An 18,194-nucleotide genomic window follows, 5' to 3' on the forward strand; every position below is an offset into this window, starting at 1 on the left:
GCATCCCCAGAAACTTTGCAAGTCTGAGAAGACACCAGAAGACACAGTTACTGTATATTCACTGCTAAAGCACGTCTATGAAGTATACTTATAAATGCATCTGACGTTTGTGTGGTATTCTCTGTTACACACACACTCTCTCTATTTTCACTAGGGGGGGGGGGGGTTATAATTATTACAGTGGTTTCAGGCTCTCAGCAATTAAGTGTTCAAGTGTTCGTATAAATCTAAGTCTATGTCTGTTCAACGGAAGGCAGTTAGGTCTGAGACTGATGTGGTTGCAGGGTAATTAAAGTAAACCGGCATGTTAACAAGATCCTTCTTGCGCTCAGATGCGAGAGATGCATGGGGGGCTTTGGAGCGCAGAGAAGTGAGTTGTGGAGTGAGAGTTTAGGCAAGCTGCTTTGTTATGGAGTGATCAATACTGCCCCCTTGTGGGAAATATATTGACAGACGTGTTGGCTGACATTGGCCCCGCCCACCTTGGGGGAAAACAACCTGTGGTTAGTGTAACAGTATAACTTTAGACCGTCCCCTCGCCCATACCCGGGCGCAAACCAGGGACCCTCTGCACACATCAACAACAGTCACCCACGAAGCATCGTTACCCATCGCTCCACAAAAGCCACGGCCCTTGCAGAGCAAGGGGAACCACTACTTCAAGGTCTCAGAGCAAGTGACGTCACTGATTGAAACGCTATTTAGCGCGCACCATCGCTAACTAGCTAGCCGTTTCACATCCGTTACACTAGCTTGGTTACCTGATTGGCTCACAGCAAAAACTTGACCTTTTTCAAACGTAATGGTACTTATTGTCTGTTTGTTTTAGTCAATTCCAAAACAAAATGTAAGAAAAGTACAACATACATGAAGAAGACTTTTCAACATTGCCTGCTCCCGAGTGTTCATACTAGAGTAGGGCTTCCCTAATGCCCCTTCAACCTGCCAGAAACGATCTGGACTAATGACCCCACCAAGTGGCCAGAAGTCTCATATACCCCAACATCTACTCTTACCTGATATATCCAGGCCTTATATAATTGTAGGCAGTGGCTGGGGAACAGATCTTTTCGATATCAGTCGTTTTCCATGACGGCGCTAACTACCGAGTGAGTGCTAACTAGCTCGCCAAGACCAACAACACCTCAAATGGACTATACAGCTACAAGTAGTGAGTGAAATAACATACAGACTATAATAAACAAGTAAAACGTCTTATCTGGGATTAAATGTTTTCTGCATAGACGTGTACTTGGACACCGGGTCCCACAATTTCCCACCCTCCTTACGCCTAGTAATAGCCTGAAGCTAGGCTTTATTTCCCTACTTGGGAGCATTGCAAACCGTAGATCGGGATTTTTTTTTACCTGGTTTGATGTACATTGTATGACACAGCAGATTTTCGGCATAGTTTTTAATATCTGTATATAACAAAAAATCTACAAAGTAGTTGGCTCTATTTCAATGGGGGTCAATGGGGAAGATGGTTTGGTTTTCCCAATTTGTGGGCGTGGTCAAGGGAATTTCTTCTTATGCCCTGAATATTGACTAGAGCAGGCCTGGGCAATTATTTTCCATGGAGGGCCACGTTAGAATATATTTTTGCCATCGTGGGCCAGAATCATATTACAGGAATATACATCATGTATATATATATATCTACTGTAAATCACATCCAGCTTTGATACTTATTTGACTTTTTTGACATGCACAGAAATAAACCACATCTATGTTCTCCTTTTGGTAGGTATTTTCATTATTAAACATGCAATGAACCACATGAGGGAAAAAGTACACTGTGTATTCAGCACCACGGACAGAACTCGTGTTAACGGGTATGCACAAGAACACAAGAAAGAGAGAGAGAGAGCTCAACATTACATTTAAACTACTCAATCAGTGTGAGGAGTGAAGTCTCTGTTGGGCATTGACTAGAGCAGTGAAGTCAGGTATAGTTTCTGACATCGCTATGTGCAGGATTGCTGAGAGGTGAGCGTCAGTAAGAGATGATCTGTGCCTTGACTTGTTATATTTCATCACTGAAAATGTCTGTTCACATACATAGGTTGACCCAAAACAGTACAAACATCTTCTGAGCTTGACTCCTACTCTTTGGAAAGTTGTGTTCATCGAGAGATGCATAGAACCTCGTCGGTGACATTGTTTTGAATAGTTCTCCAATCACTGCATCAGGCTGAAGATCGATAAGCTCAGGTTGCAGGTCAGTGGGAGCGTTATCCACATTGAAAGTGAAAGAAGAGGAAACCAACGGCATGTCATTTTCCAACACTTTGAAATCCTCAAAACGACGAAAACTCACAGTTCAAAGCACGCAGCAGCAGCGAACTTCTCCCGCTGGTCATCTGATAGGAAACAGACTAGTCGTTTCGGGAAGGTGGGTGAGACTGTTGGCATCTACTCGGCAGGTCAGGAAGAGTAATTTTCCCTTGAAGGCTTTGACAAGGCTATACATCTGATGTGCAAAAAGGCCCTTCCCTTGTAGTTTGGAATTCAATTAATTCATGAGGGCCCTGATGTCCACGGTGAAGACAAAATCAGTCAACCATTCTTTATCTTGCAGTTGAGGGAAATCCACATATGTTCCTCCTTTCATTTGCAAAAACACAGCAATCCCCCGACTTCAGGTTCCACACCCTTCTCAGTGAGACAAACTGCCTGTGGTTTAAAGATGTTGCTCTCATTCCCACTTTAGTAACAATATCCACAACTTGGCTCATTTTCAAAACACATTTCCAGAACACCTCCTGATGAATAATGCAATGCAGGAAAATAATTTTCTGATCTGGGTTCAGCTCAGCTACTTGATCTTGTATCCTTTTCAAAAGGCCAATGTTTTTTTCCTGTCAGGTTTGGGCACCCATCAGTGGTCACGCTGGAGAACTTTTCAAAAACTCAGTCCCAGCTTTGCCACACACTTATTAGCCTCCGCCAATAAATCTTTCCCCGTGGTTGCACTGAAGCAGGCTCCTCTGTAATTTCAAAGTATGGGGTTAAACCTCGGGAGAATATCAACACGTGCATCACTGCTCTCATCCAGGGCCACGGGGAAATAGGTGAAATCCTTGACCTTGTATTTCAACACACTGGGTCAATGTTCGTCTTGACAGGGAAACATTTTCAAACAGCTCTTTCTTGTCTGGGCAAAGTATTGCTGCAGAGTCAATTAGAAATGATTTAATGAACTCGCCCCCGGGGCGAATGGCTTGCTATGTTTAGCAATTTTGTGGGACAGTACATAGCTAGCTCTCGCAATTCCGTCGTTTGCTGAATGCAGTTTTGTGAAAAGTCCTTGCTGCTTTTGCAACTGGGAAAGCAACTCTTTCGATGCACTTGCCTTCTGCTCAGAAGACATATCCCTATATTTCTCTGCCTGCGTCGTCTGGAAGTGCTGTCTTTGCACACTAAGCACACAGCGTTCCCTGATACGTCAATAAAGAAATATTTCGATGTCCACTCTTGCTGGAACACCCTACGCTCATGGTCTACTTTCCTTTTCTTTGACATTTTGAAAAACACATTTTTGAGCAAATTTCTAGCTAGCTACTATTTGTAACTGTGACGTGTGTGTGTGAGCCTGTCAGTCACTGTCTGTCCTCATGCAGATGTTATTTATTACATGCCTTCAAAATAAATGTCCCTCAAGCGGTGGGAGTTAAATCATTATACAAAGGCGAGTATTCATTGGACTTTTAATTTGAATAACAACTACGTTTTTTTATTTTTACCCTCGCAAATTCTTTATGTGATCTAAGCATGATTCCACGGGCCTTTGCCCAGGCCTGGACTACAGTATACTGTATAGCTATCCTTGACCACAGGCAGACCAAACACTAATGTCTAGACTCCACTTTCACATGTTTATAGACACTTCCAACTCACACATCATGCAATTGTTATTTACATTTCCATGCCCAAAACATTTCCATTTATCTTCAGAATTCTTTGGTATCCTTGTCACTTCATCCATCGCTTACTCTTCTTAAGTCCTTCATGTCCACAAAAGCAGTTCTATTAGCAAAGGGAACAAAACCATACATTGTAAGTTTAGTACAAATTTCTTGTATATCGATACCACAATCATGTCCGATTTTTTGTTGTTGTTACGACAACACCGAAGGACTACTTATTTCCAAGTAGTCTACTTACTGATGAGATGGGTTTTTTATGGATTCCTCTAAAAAAGATAGGAAAAAAAAGAGTACTTTTCAGTTTCACAAATATCATGAATTCATATTCATTGTAGAAACGTGGAAAAGTATACAGGTATGCTACTATGCTTGTGCACTTACCTGAAGCTTGGATATCAAGCATGTGTTTTTTTATAATGTAGAGCTTGCTGCCAATAAAGCATATGGCAAAGAAGAGCCCAATTCCTGCTCCAATCAAAGCATACGTAGCATCTAAGAACCAAACACAAAGAATAAGCCACCGACAGACAGCCTGTTGTGAAAGCAGCAATAGACAGTACATATCCAGTTCCCTGTTTTTGCTCAATAGGCCAGTTCACACGTGAGAATTGTTTGATGCAATCTGTTGCAATGTGTTTACTCGTTCCTCAGGCTGATGAAAAATAGGTCCAGTCATGTCCCCACCCACTGGGCACAGATGTCAATTCAACGTCTATTCCACGTGGTTTAATGTCATTGTGTTGAAATTACGTGGAAACAGCGCTGATTGAACCAGTGTGTGCCCAGTTGGCAGTCTCTGTCTGGATCTGTGTTGACTTGAAATATTGCAGTTGCATTAGTTAAGCTTGGAATGGAATTGCAAGGCCTTGGATTGTAATAAGTGTGTGGCTTGGTTGACATGTCCGTGTTCGAGCTGCATCAGTCACTTACAGAAGGAGCTTAAGTACATTTTCTCAACTGACAGTCTAGTGAAAGTCAAAGGACTCAATAGCGTTATAGCTATGAGGACTTTGAGGTAGCAACATATTTCATAACGACTTCCTTTTTTTACCTGGTTCATCATTGCTTTCCAGGTCATTTCCTCTCACATGTGTCAACATGCACTCTGAAACACAGGGATCATCTTTGTTATAGAACAAGTTAATGCACTTCTCTAATATCTGTCTTAGACGGTCACCACAACTTCCTGCAAGTATGAAACTGATCTTTGAAAATAGGACGCTCGTGTCGACAAGACAGATTAGACCAGTGAATTCGCGCCCGAGATGAAACAGAGCAGAGAAACGCTTGCACTGCATGCGTCTTTGTAGCTTGAACACGATGATGTCTGTAGTAGTAGGTAGCTTAGAAGGTTAGAAGTGTTGGTCCAGTAACCAACATGTCGCCGGTTCGAATCCCCAAGCCAACTAAGTGAAAAATGTGTTGACGTGCCCTTGAGCAAGGCACTTAACACTAATTACTCTGGATAAGAGTATCTGCTAAATTGCAATTAAGTAGTGGTGGCACTTAAAAGTTCAACTGTTATATTTAACTCCAATATTTGATCAAATTCTTAACACAAAAATAATGAATATATCTAATCAACCGCTAACTGCTTCAAGATCTCTCAACACACACTATATATAGAAAAGTATGTGGACACACCTTCAAATGAGTGGATTTGGCTTTCATCCACACCCGTTGCTGGCATGTGTATAACATCAAGAACACAGCCATGCAATCTCCATAGACAAACATTGGCATTAGAATGGCCTTACTGAAGAGCTCAGGGATGTCATAGGATGCCACCTTTCCAACAAGTCAGTTCGTAAAAAATTATGCTCTTCTAGAGCTGCCCCGGTCAGCTGTAAGTGCTGTTATTATGAAGTGGAAACATCTAGGAGCAACAACGGCTCAGCCGTGGAGTGGTAGGCTACACAAGCTCACAGAAAGGGACCACCGAGTGCTGAAGTGCATAGAACGTAAAAATCGTGTTTCCTCGGTTGCAACACTCACTATTGAGTTCCAAACTGCCTCTGGAAGCAACATCAGCACAATAACTGTACGTCGGGAGCTTCATGAAATGGGTTTCCGTGGCCGAGCAGCTGCTCACAAGCCTAAGATCACCCTGCGAAATGCCAAGCATCGGCTGGAGTGGTGTAAAGCTCTCTACCATTGGACTCTGGAACAGTGGAATTGCGTTCTCTGGAGTGATTAATCACGCTTCACCACCTAGCAGTCTGATGGACGAAACTGGGTTTGGCGGATTCCAGGAGCACGCTACCTGCCCGACTGCATAGTGCCAATTGTAAAGTTCGGTGGAGGAGGAATAATGGCCTGGGGCTGTTTTTCATGGTTCGGACTAGGCCCCTTAGTTCCAGTGAAGGGAAATGTATAAACAGAGCTCACATGTCTAATTTAGAGCCTTGTTGAGGCTGAATCTGTTGACAGCTTGTGATTGCCAGATAGAGTGAACAATAATGTGGCAACATGGGGCACATGACAATACCCCATCACCCAACACCAGACACACAGACCTAACGCTGTCACGGTCACACCACTAGCACTGGGAGACTGGATAGTCAATATTGCACACAGCAGACTCTCCTTGGTCACGTTCTATTGGCAGCCATGAGAGGACCAAGACCTCTGACATAACATGCTCACTGTAGCTGAGAGTAGTGGTACTTCACGCGCATGGAAAGTGCCTGTCGTAGATCGACCATTACCACAAGGCAACAAAGCCTTGTTTAAAAACACTCTCGGAGCTTGATCAGGCAATGCACGGCTCATGAATTATGGAAGGAAATCGCATTATAAAGATATTTGCTATCAATCTGAGAGTGGTGGTTAGTTGATTCTCTCTGCTCAAAAGACAAGTCAATGCAAGAAGTGTCTGTTGCAAATCAAACAGAACAACAACCAGGCTGTTTTAAAAGCACTCTCCAACCTTGATCATTTAGGCTAATTTACTCTAAAAATATTAAAGACACCCATATTAAAGTTATTTGCTATTAATAAATTATGCAAATACGGTTTTCCAGTTTTTGAATCATATCATTTTTTTCTTAATTTTAGAATATGTTTTTTCAGTGATTCAAAATACAATCTTACAGTATTTAAATATAAAGGAGTCATATACAGGACTCACCAATTGTAAAAACAAGTGTGATGACAGACAAACATCGACCGTTAGGAAGCATCTTCGTCTCAATTGTCTTTCTTTACCATTTTCTCTTGTTCATTCTGATAGCTGCTTGGAAGGCGCTGTCACACTGAAAAATAAGCATTTCCTGTATCTGGCTCAGAACGTGGTTGATGATGAGATGAGATAATACGCCTGCAGCTCAGCACATCTTTTCGCAACCAATTATAATCACTTGGACTAAGTATTTGAGTGTAAGCCGGTGTTTGAATGTCAGGATGTGGCAGTCTGTTTCTGTTTGTCTTTCTCTTTCCAAACAAGGCAAGGTGGGGTTTCAAGTTTCAAAGTTTATTCGCCACGAGCACTGGATACAACAGGTTTAAAACAGTAGGGTAAAATTCTTACCCTGTGTAGTTGTTAGCAGTCTTATGGCCAGGGGATAGAAGCTGTTTCGGAGTCTGTTTGTCTGAGCCTTGATGCACTGGTACCTGCAGGACGGGAGCATGGAGAACAGCTCCCTTCTGGGTCTCCAAAACAAGCTCAAATCAACCCTCACCCTCTAGTTTTCCACATCAACCAGTTACGTGATTAAAACTGGGAAGTGGATTTCTGGGTCAAGCCTAACGCATTCATTTGAGTCAATGAACTGTTATCAGAGATCTACTAACCTAAGAACCTGCCAGTGCATCTCTGAAACCCAATTAGTTTCAGTAGCCTAAGCATGAGGCTTGACCCAGAGGTTCACTTAATTTATGCTTGATCATGGCAAGTTTGTTTTGAAATATGATGCTGCATATGATTATGAAAATACAGGAGATGATCTTGTTTGTAATTCTTGGCTAGCATGTAATGTGTGATGCAAGACCTTGACAGAGCTCCCAGCTGCTTGTTATGTAACAAAGCAGTCAATGCAGGGTCATAGATTCATGTTGGCCAACGGATCATCAAGTTACACCTTGACATCTGTTGTGAAATAACGTTGGTTCATACTGGTGTGGTACACAGGAGGTTGGTGGCACCTTAATTAGGGAAGACGGGCTCTTGGAAATGGCTGCAGCACAATGAGTGGAATGGTATCAAATACATCAAACACATGGTGTCCCATGTGTTTGATCACATTTTGTTCGCTCTTGTCACGTTCTGACCATAGTTCTTTTGTGTTTTCTTTGTTTTAGTGTTGGTCAGGATGTGAGCTGAGTCAAGTCTTGCCATAGATTTTTAAGCAGATGTTAGTCAAAACTGTAACATTCGCCACGTCCTTTCAATGTGATTACGTTGAAACGACGTGGAATAGACAGACGTTCCTCTAGGATTTTGCCTGTGCTGAGCTCCTTCCCGTTTTTTTTTTTTAAATCCTGAAAACCTCCCCAGTCTTTGCCAACATCAAGCACACCCATACCGTGATGGCGCCACCACCATGCTTGAAAATAAGGAGGCAATTACTCAGTGATGTGTTGTGTTGGATTTGCCCCAAACAGTATGTCAGGCTTTGCATTTGGGCCAAAACAAAATATTCCTTACAAGTGTTTTTTTTGTTGTTGCAGTATTACTTTAGTGCCTTGTTGCATACAGGATTCATGTTTCTGTATATTTGTATTATTTTTGTACTCTGTCATTTAGGTCATTATTGTGAGGTCAACGTTTCCTTCCTGTCCTATAGCTCAGTTCAGAAGGATGGACTGTATCTTTGATGTGTCTGGGTGGTTTAATACATTATTCACAGCATGATTTTTAACTTGACCACGCGTAGACATATTTAATGTCTGTTTTGTTATTGATACCCATCTACCAATCACTGCCCTTCGTTATGAGGCTTTCCAAACCTCTCTGGTCTTTGTATTTATTTGATTTATTTCAACTTTATTTAAACAGGTAAGTCAGTTAAGAACAAATTCTTATTTACAATGACGGCCTACCCCGGTGACACTGGGCCAATTGTGTGACGCCCTATGGGACTCCCAATCACGGCCGGTTGTGATACAGCCTGGAATAGAACCAGGGTCTGTAGTGAGGCCTCTAGCACTGAGATGCAGTGCCTTGGACTGCAGATGTTAGGTTTTGTAGGTCTGGGGGACAGAGGAAGGCGTAGTCATTAAAAAATACAAAAATGATGTCACATGGAGTGAGTCCATGTAACTTATTATGTGATTTGTTAAACCACATTTTACTCCTGAACAAATTTAGGCTTGCCTAAGCAGCGGGGGTGAATACTTTGCCAACCTCTATAGTTTTGTTATTTAATTTCATTTGTAAACATTTGTATTATTTTCGTTTCACTTTGACATTATGGAGAATTTTGTGTAGATCAACGACAAGAAAAATCACAATTAAATGTATTTTAATCCCACGTTGTAACGCAACACAATGTGATACGTCCAAAGTAGGTGAATACTGTTGATACCCACTGTAGCTGATATGGTCTGTCATAAACACAAATTAGGCTGTTAGTAGGTTAGTTCATCACTAATTTATCTATCACATGCATAGGCCTAAAGAGTCTATTTTGAGCCGGAATGCCACCTGTTGCGCAGCAAGAGCGCACAGCTCATCAAACATCCCTATTACCCTATAAAAGGTCAGACGCAGCATCTGGGAGTCATAAAAAAACAAACACATCCTCTTCCTCGCTCAATGCAAGGAGGGTGGTGTGGTGAAATAACTAACTCATACTTTCAGAGAACCGGGGTTACGATGTTACGTATTTCTCTTATGGGATATACTGACTCCTTTTTTTGCCAGGCAAGCTTATCCTGACAACTGACTGCCCCGTGCGATTTATCACACAAATGGGCGCTGCCCCTCAGAAGATCTGAGGTCGTTGCAGTGAGAAGCCCAACTCGCTGCTGACCAAATATCTTGGATAGATTATGCCCTTAAATAAAGCCCAGGACGTAGCCATTCCTCTAGTGGAATGAACCTGTAGGCCAGCAGGAGACTGAAGACCCTTACTTGTTTAGGGCAAAGTGATAGCCCCCACTTTCCAGGAGAAGAGGCATTGTTCAGTGAGACCTTTACCAGTGTAAGGTTTTTCCCAGGCGAACAATTGAAAACATTATCTAAACCCTTTAGTCTTGTCCATTTAGATATGCAGAGTACGTATTGGACACAAACATATGCGACTGTTGATGTTCCCGGAGAGAAAAATGGTGGGGGATGAAAAGCTATCAGCTCAAGGGGAACTCACATCAAAGATGGCTTAATAACCTTAGGGATAATGGCAGGGTTAGGCCGCAATGATACCCCAACTGTGCACATGACGAGTGCAGTGAGAGTGAGTGAATGCCACTTACACACTTGGCGGAGGCCATTGCAAGTAATAGCGCTGTCTTAAATGAAAGCATCTTAAGATCCACCTGATCCAAGGGCTCAAAAGGCTTTTGGCATAGAGTATCCAAAACAACTGGTAAGGGCCATGACGGGGCAAGCTGTTTGGACACCGGACGCAAAAGACGTACACCTTCATAAAACAGGCGACAAGGGGGTGTTTGCCGTGCTGTCGTGCTCCCAAAACCCACATGACAAGCCGAAATAGCTGCCAGATACACCTTAATAGTAGAAAAGGCCTTTCCTTTGTCTAATATTTCCTGTAGAAACAACAGGATTATCGGGACAGAGCACCGGAATTACACTGCCTGTGACTTAGTGCACCATTCCTCAAACACACATGATTTACAATCATAAATTGACCTGGTGGATGAGGCTCTAGCACTCTGAATATTCTAAATGACATTTTGGGGAATCCCCGCAGTGTACAAATTGAACCATTCACGGGCCAAGCCTAGAGTGCCAACCGTTCCGGGTGGGTGGCACAGTAGGTTAGGACCCAGAGGGAGGGTCCACGGTTGACTGCATAGTAGTAGAAGTGTTTCTCTGGCCAATGCGGCGCTATTACTATGAGAGAGACCCTTCTCCTGCACCCTGGCTAGGGTGGGGGACATCAGGGCCAGTTGTGGGGATGCATAAAGGACGACTCGTGGCCAATAGTACGCCAACACGCCCACTCCCATTGTTGCATCCCAATCCCTCAGGGAAATAAACAGTGGACACAGTTAATTCTCCATCGATGCATAAAGATCCACTGCTGGAATGCCGACGTGCATTCAAACCTGATTGGGTACCTCTGGGTGGAGCTTCCACTACCCATATAGAGGGTTTCCCCTGAAGAGTAAATCTAACCCCATATTCAGCACTCCCGGTACATGACTAGCTCTCAGTGACTGGGGATAAACACTGCTCTACACAATCAGTCTGTGTGCCAGTGTGTGTAAGTGAGGGGATCGCAGTCCGCCTTATCTGTTTATGTGAGCCACAACAGTGGTATTGTCTAAGCTGACTAGAACATGACGAGAAACAACTTTAATGCTAGGGACACTGCAAGCCTTTCACGGCTGTTCATGTGAGTAGAACGGAGATGGGGTTCCCACAGAGATGCGTCCGTTGTGACTACTTTTCTAGCTAAAACAGTGCCCATCTGGACACCCTGTGAGTGAAGTGCTACCATGCAATCTATGGAGATTTGTACACAATGATGTCTGTGACGTATTGGGCTCAGAGCTAGAGAAGAGACCCAGTGTTGGAACCCTCCCTCATGTTCAAGCGTCCTAATGAAATGACTACTAAAGCCGGTGCCATCAAACCTAGCAGCCGTAGGCATGTTTTTAAAGAGACCAGGTTCCCTCTGTGAAAACAGTGCTAGCCAATTCTGCAATGTTCTTAAATTCGTTCTACTGAGAGGCGAGCTTTGAATGATCCTGAATCTAAGGTTAGACCTAGGAAAGAGATTGTCTTCTTGGGAATCAGAACGCTCTTTACTGTGTTCATTCTGAAACCTAGAAATGTCAGGTGTTCCAAGAGCAGCTGACTGTTCTAAGACATCCTGTCTCAATTGAGCGCGCAGCAGCCAATTGTCTATTACTGGGGCTATGGCTGCCTCGGTACACTTCGTAAAAACCTGATTGACAGCGAGAGGCCGAAAGGGAAATAACGCCTTGAAAAGTGAATCTGAGAAATTTCCTGTTAGGAGGGTATATTGAGATGTGAAAGTAAGCGTTCCTCAGGTCGACGGATACGAACCAATCCCCTTGGTGCCTAACAGAGCAGTGTGTGTCAACATTCGTACTACAATCCACAATGTACTGCGCATGCGCGGCTGGCCCGCACCGGAAGAGTACTTATGTGGCCTATCACCACCAGAAGGAGTGGTAGCTTCCTCTGGTGGAGATATAGGGAGGTAGGTACCCTGTTTGTTTTGATTTTGTGAGAAACAACATGTCTGACTACACCTTTGGCCTGTAGCCTGGTTTTGCTTGTGGTATCATTTTTAATGTGAACTGACATTGTCTCTTCTCCTCTTTGGGCTGTACTCTGTGACCACTGACTTGGGTTCAGTACGCAGAAAAGAACACTGAGGTGCCTGGGAACCTGCATCCTGGAACAGGATTGGCGGAAGAGATAGAACGGCACTCGGAGGAGGCCGTTCTCGCCTCTCTGGCAATGGGGACACTGCTAGGCCAACAGTTTCTTCCTCCTTACCCCTTGGGTGGGGTTAGGGGCCAAATGGCTCCTTGGGACCATGGGTGGGAAGGGAGGCTTCTTAGACCAGGAGCCTTTAGGGTCTGAGGTTCTCTGCTGCATTGGGCTCGCAGCCTGGGGGCCTGGGCATTTTAAATGTTGAGAGGGGTCGACCTGCTGCAGCCTGGGCGAAGAGCTGGAGGGCTTCACCCTCCCTCTTCTTCTCCCCACACTGTTTTGGCATCATCTCAACGGTGGGACCTAAAAGGCCTTTTGGGTCTACTGCAGCATCCAGGGTGTTCAGCTTCTCACTGTCAGACACTGTGGGAGATGCTTTTGTCGCCATAGCTGGGATGCTATGTTTTTAGCTGTCAGAAAATCTAGTGTGGTAGACTAGTCAGGTAGCTAGCGATTAGTGGGTTATCCTTGACGGTGGCAATCTGTGTTATGGCCGGATACCATTTCAGAAAAGACAGATTATAAAAGATAGCTTGTGTAGTTAGTAAAAAACGTTAATTTTCGAAGTTAAACCACAGAAGCTAGCTAGGGTGGTGGCTAGCTTGCTAAAGACTAGTCACTTTTTGGATACAGCTAGCTTGGTTGTGAAATGAGTTAGTCATGTCAAAGCTGTACCTGTTCCTCCCTCTAATAATATTTAAATATATCGATTAACAGCTTGCCCCGTCATGGGACTTGCCAGTTGTTTTGCATGCTCTATGCCAAAAGCCTTTTGAGCACTTATGGTGAAGGAAAAGGACAATTGCCACAACGTACAGTTCAGAGAATAATGCCCTGCAAGTGAGTTGTAAGCTCACGTCCGCTGGTGTACAGCAATCTTTAAGTTATACCACAGATTCTCAATTGGAGTTTTGTTGTGGTGCCATATTCTTTACATGTTTTTTTTTATATATATTTTTGATATATATATTTTTTTTCTTTTTGAATTTTACCCCTTTTTCTCCCCAATTTCGTGGTATCCAATTGTTTAGTAGCTACTATCTTGTCTCATCGCTACAACTCCCGTACGGGCTCGGGAGAGACGAAGGTTGAAAGTCATGCGTCCTCCGATACACAACCCAACCAGTGCGCATCCAACCCGGAAGCCAGCCGCGTGTGTCGGAGGAAACACCGTGCACCTGGCAACCTTGGTTAGCGCGCACTGTGCCCGGCTGGCGCTGCAGTACAGCGCCCTTAACCACTGCGCCACCCGGGAGGCCCCTTCTTTCCATTTTTTAATAATGGATTTAACGGTGCTCCGTGGGATGTTCAAAGTTTCTGATATTTTTTTATAACCTAACCCTGATCTGTACTCCTCCACAACCTTGTCCTTGACCTGTTTGGAGAGCTCCTTGGTATTCATGGTTCCTCTAGCTTGGTGGTGCCCCTTGCTTAGTGGTGTGGCAAACCCAGTCAGAACAAGTGTATATGTACTGAGATCATGTGACAGATCATGTGAATCTTAGATTGCACACAGGTAGACTTTATTTAACTAATTATGTGACTTCTGAAGGTAATTGGTTGCACCAGATCTTATTTAGGGTCTAGCAAAGGGGGAGAATACATATGCACGCACCACTTTTCCATTTTTTATTTATTAGAATTGTTTGAAACAAGTATTTTTTTTCATTTCACTTCACCAATTTGGACTATTTTGTGTATATTCATTACATGAAGTCCAAATAAAAATCTATTTAAATTACAGGTTGTAATGCAACAAAATAGGAAAAACGCCAAGGAGGATGAATACTTTTGCAAGGCACTGTACCCATCTGTACAAACATCGTTCTTTACTGCTAGGCAGGACACTAGTGATACGGGCCATACATTTCTATTTCTCCCTTAAGGCGACCTGACCTGACCTCAACCCCCCTCCATCACTACCATATGTAATCGCTTCCCTGCACTCAACATATACCAATCTTAGTTGCACACACTATATACCTTCCTCCTATAACCATTAACTTCTGGTGTAGACCCTCTGAACCTTAGCACTCTATCAGTGACATTAATAAGTATATTTCATATTCTCAAAACCCAACAATAGTAACCCAATAACATAACAGCCTTACCCAGGCTCCCTCTTAACCCTCCCCTTCCCTTCCCTTCCCTTCTCCGTGAGACTTGGAAGTCTGGCACTGGAGAGGCCGGGGTGCCAGGTTCATTACAAGGGCCCTTCAGGGTGCTCCAAAGAGAGCTTGGCCCTTCTCAGTGCTCAGATTATGGTTGGGTTTAATAGCTGGCAGCCATGTTCAAACTCCCCCAGCTTTGGCATGTAAAAACACAATCTACAGCTTCATTAAAAGCACTCGGCCTAGCCCATATCACCAGGCTCCTGATGATTATTTTGGAACTGCTGTGTACATTTTGTAGAGCCGCAGACATGTACAATGGCAGTGGTCGCTTTGTGCACCCAGCTGCCTAGCATGCCTTGGCACGGGCTCAGTGTACCCCCACTCCCCCTGCCAGCCAGCCAGCCAGCAACGCACACCAACCTCAACACTGGAGAGGTGTGGGAAATAAGGAGAGAAGACAACGTTAACACATGATCTCGGTCTTTGTAGGTTGTTAGCGGGTACAAGGGGGGATTTTGGAAGCCATGATTAATGAACAAACAGAGAGGCGTGCCGTGCATTGAATAAACATACGCTCTAGGGCACTGGTTCTCAATCCTGGTCCTAGGGAACAACGTGTGCACATTTTTGGTTTTGTCCCAGCACTACACAGCTAATTCAAATGATCAGGTGTGCAGTGCTAGGGCAAAAACAAAAATGTGCACCTCTTTGGGTCCCCAGGACCAGGATTTGGAACCACAGCTCTAGGGAGTAATTCCATAAGAAGTCATTATGTAATGTTTACAATCATGTTTCCCAGCCTATGATGGAGTCTTACAGAGCACAATTTTCAGCATACAAAATGTGGGCTTTATTTTGCTCATATAAATCCATGAATTACACTGAGATAGCAGACACTGCAACAGGCTACGTCAATACCTATTAAATGTTATTTTACCCATGTGAATCCTGGCTCCCATGTCCACATGCCACTTTATAGGCCATGGCCCTCCTAAACCATGGAGGTCAATGGGGCTTCCTCAAACTATGACTTTGTGTCAATGGCATAGTGTATGTACAGTATCTGTTGCATCTTCCAGGAATTATGATGGTCTCCGGTGTGAGTCGAGACCGAGACACATGCCACAGTATCACACTGGAGCCCTGTCTCACTGGAGCACTGTCTCCACTGCTCTACACACTCTTGTGAGACCGTATAATAAATTAGTTTGAGTTGAGCATGCATTTTAGTACCTTGATTCATGAAACAAATAAATGAATAAGGTATCATGGTTTCTATGAATTGTCACACCCTGATCTGTTTCACCTGTCATTGTGATTGTCTCCACCCCTCCCAGGTGTCACTCATTTCCCCCATTATCCCCTGTGTATTTATACCTGTGTTCTCTGTTTGTCTGTTGCCAGTTAGTTTTGTTTCGTTAAGCCTACCAGCGTTTTTCACTCTGTTCCTGTCTCTCGATTGTTCCTGTTTTCTAGTTTTCCCGGCTTTTACCTTTTCTGCTTTGTGGCCTCATGGTGGGGGTCCACATGTTGGCTGAACACCATGACCGGGCGTTGGACATTTGCTGGAACAATTCCGCGGATTGTCTGGGAGGCAGCCTACCATGGTGGTAACCCCACAGCCCCTCAGTAACTCAGCTGCTAGCAGCGCCATCTCATCGGTCACTCCACCTTCTAGGGAGCCCCGCTTACCTCCCCCAAACGCTTCAATGGTGATCCGAGCACCTGTCCGGCGTTTATAGCTCAGTGTGCCCTCGTCTTCGAGCTTCAGCCCTCCTCCTTTCCTATAGATTGCTCCAAGATAGCCTACCTCATCACTCTGATGTCCGGGAGGGCTCTCACCTGGGCGACTGCTGTATGGGAACAACAGCCAGCCATATGCGTTAGTCTGGAAGGGTTCGTGGGGGAGGTGAAGAAGGTTTCTGATGCCCCGTTCTCCGGGAGAGAAGCTGTCCCGAAGCTAATCCAGCTTCGGCAGAACTCCCGCAGGGTGGCGGACTATGCGGTAGATTTCGGCACGTTGGCAGCGGAGAGTGCTTGGAACCAGGAAGCGCTGTTCGATATGTTCCTGCAAGGCATCTCAGAGGAGGTCAAGGACGAGCTTGCTGCTCGGGAGTTACCTACGGATCTTGATTCCCTCATCGCATTTCCCATCCTCATCGATGGGCAATTACGGGAACGACAGAGGGGGAGGAAATTCGATTTTGCTCGCACGTCCAGGGATTCCACCTGGCCTCCGAGTCATCCCGGAAGTCCAAGACAGTCCCGTTGCCGAGAGAACCCGATGCTTCCCGATCTTCCCCGAGAGTCTCCGAAGACGGCCGAGTTACCTCTCCCTGAGCCTATGCAACTAGGCAGAGCTGGGTTGTCGCCAGTGGAACGGCAATACAGGATCAACAAGAAGAGTTGTATTGCGGACTCTCTATTGCTGACTCTTGGTCATTTTGTGTCCTCTTGTCCTTTAAAAAGACCAGGCTCACCGGTAGGAGCACTCTGGTGGGCCATATGGAAAACTTTTCTGCTTCCCTTGATTGCACCCCTTTTCATGCCATTCTGCTGTGGGGAAACCAGTCTAAATCTCTCTGGGGCCGATGAGAGCTTTTTGGACGCTACCCTGGCTTCCGAGCTGAACATCCCCACTCAGCCCCTCTCCATTCCCATGGATGGTAGAGCGCTGAACAGGCGCTCTATAGGCTGGGTCACTCCACCCCCATCAACCTACGGGTGTCAGGGAATCACAGCGAGACTTTTCAATTTCTGCTCATCAAGTGTCCTCAGATTCCCGTGGATTCTCCTGGCTCGAGCGACACAATCCCCTCATCAATTGGTCTACAGGTGCCATCAAGGGCTGGAGTCCGCTCTGCCATGCCCATTGTCTGAAGTCAGCGCATGGTTCTTCTTTGTTGAGAAAAAGGACAAGACCCTGTGCCTCGCTTCCCCCCTGTCTGCACTCACCTCTACCAAGGTTCCGTTCACGTGGGTCTCTGCCTGCTGTCTGGGTTATTCCGGGACCTCAAACACCACTTCACCACTCCTCCCATCTTGGTTCCCTCCGACCCTTCCCGTCAGTTCGACGTGGAGGCCGAATGCTTCGGATGTTGGAGTGGGGGCTGTCCTGTCCCAACATTCTGCCCTGGACCTTAAGCTGCATCCCTGCGCCTTCTTCTCCCACCGCCTCAATGCCACGGAGAGGAACTACGATGTGGAAAATCGAGAGCTTCTCGCTGTGAAGATGGCGTTGGAGGAATGGCTGGAAGGGGTGGAACAAAAACCTGGAGTTTCTCCACACCACCATGCGCCTCAACTCCAGGCAAGCGAGATGGGCCCTGCTGTTTTTCCTGTTGAACTTTTTCCTCTTTCACCGGCCGGGGTCCAAGAACGTCAAGCCGGATGCCCTGTCTCGCCTCTATAGCCACACGGTTACCACTGTAAGAATTATAAGAATTTCTAGCTTAAAGTATGCCTAGCAATGTAATAACCTTATTAATATAATGTAGCTGCCATAACACATATAACTCAACCTATTTTCATTTAGACTATGCACATACAAAGGAACAG

General features: G+C 44.9%; 1 long non-coding RNA gene across 1 annotated transcript; it reads right to left on the bottom strand.

Moving 5' to 3' along the window:
* Window positions 1–1,738: 1,738 nt before the first annotated feature.
* Window positions 1,739–7,353, bottom strand: LOC149974426 (uncharacterized). Its single transcript, XR_016489236.1, has 5 exons — window positions 7,060–7,353; window positions 4,981–5,034; window positions 4,311–4,421; window positions 4,168–4,195; window positions 1,739–4,029 (listed from the first exon to the last, which is right to left on the bottom strand). It is a non-coding gene; the product is annotated as an uncharacterized LOC149974426 (long non-coding RNA).
* Window positions 7,354–18,194: the final 10,841 nt, after the last annotated feature.

This window comes from Oncorhynchus mykiss, chromosome 20 (genome assembly GCF_057628025.1).
Source record: "Oncorhynchus mykiss isolate SJ-2025 chromosome 20, ASM5762802v1, whole genome shotgun sequence".
NCBI classification, from domain to species: domain Eukaryota; kingdom Metazoa; phylum Chordata; class Actinopteri; order Salmoniformes; family Salmonidae; genus Oncorhynchus; species Oncorhynchus mykiss.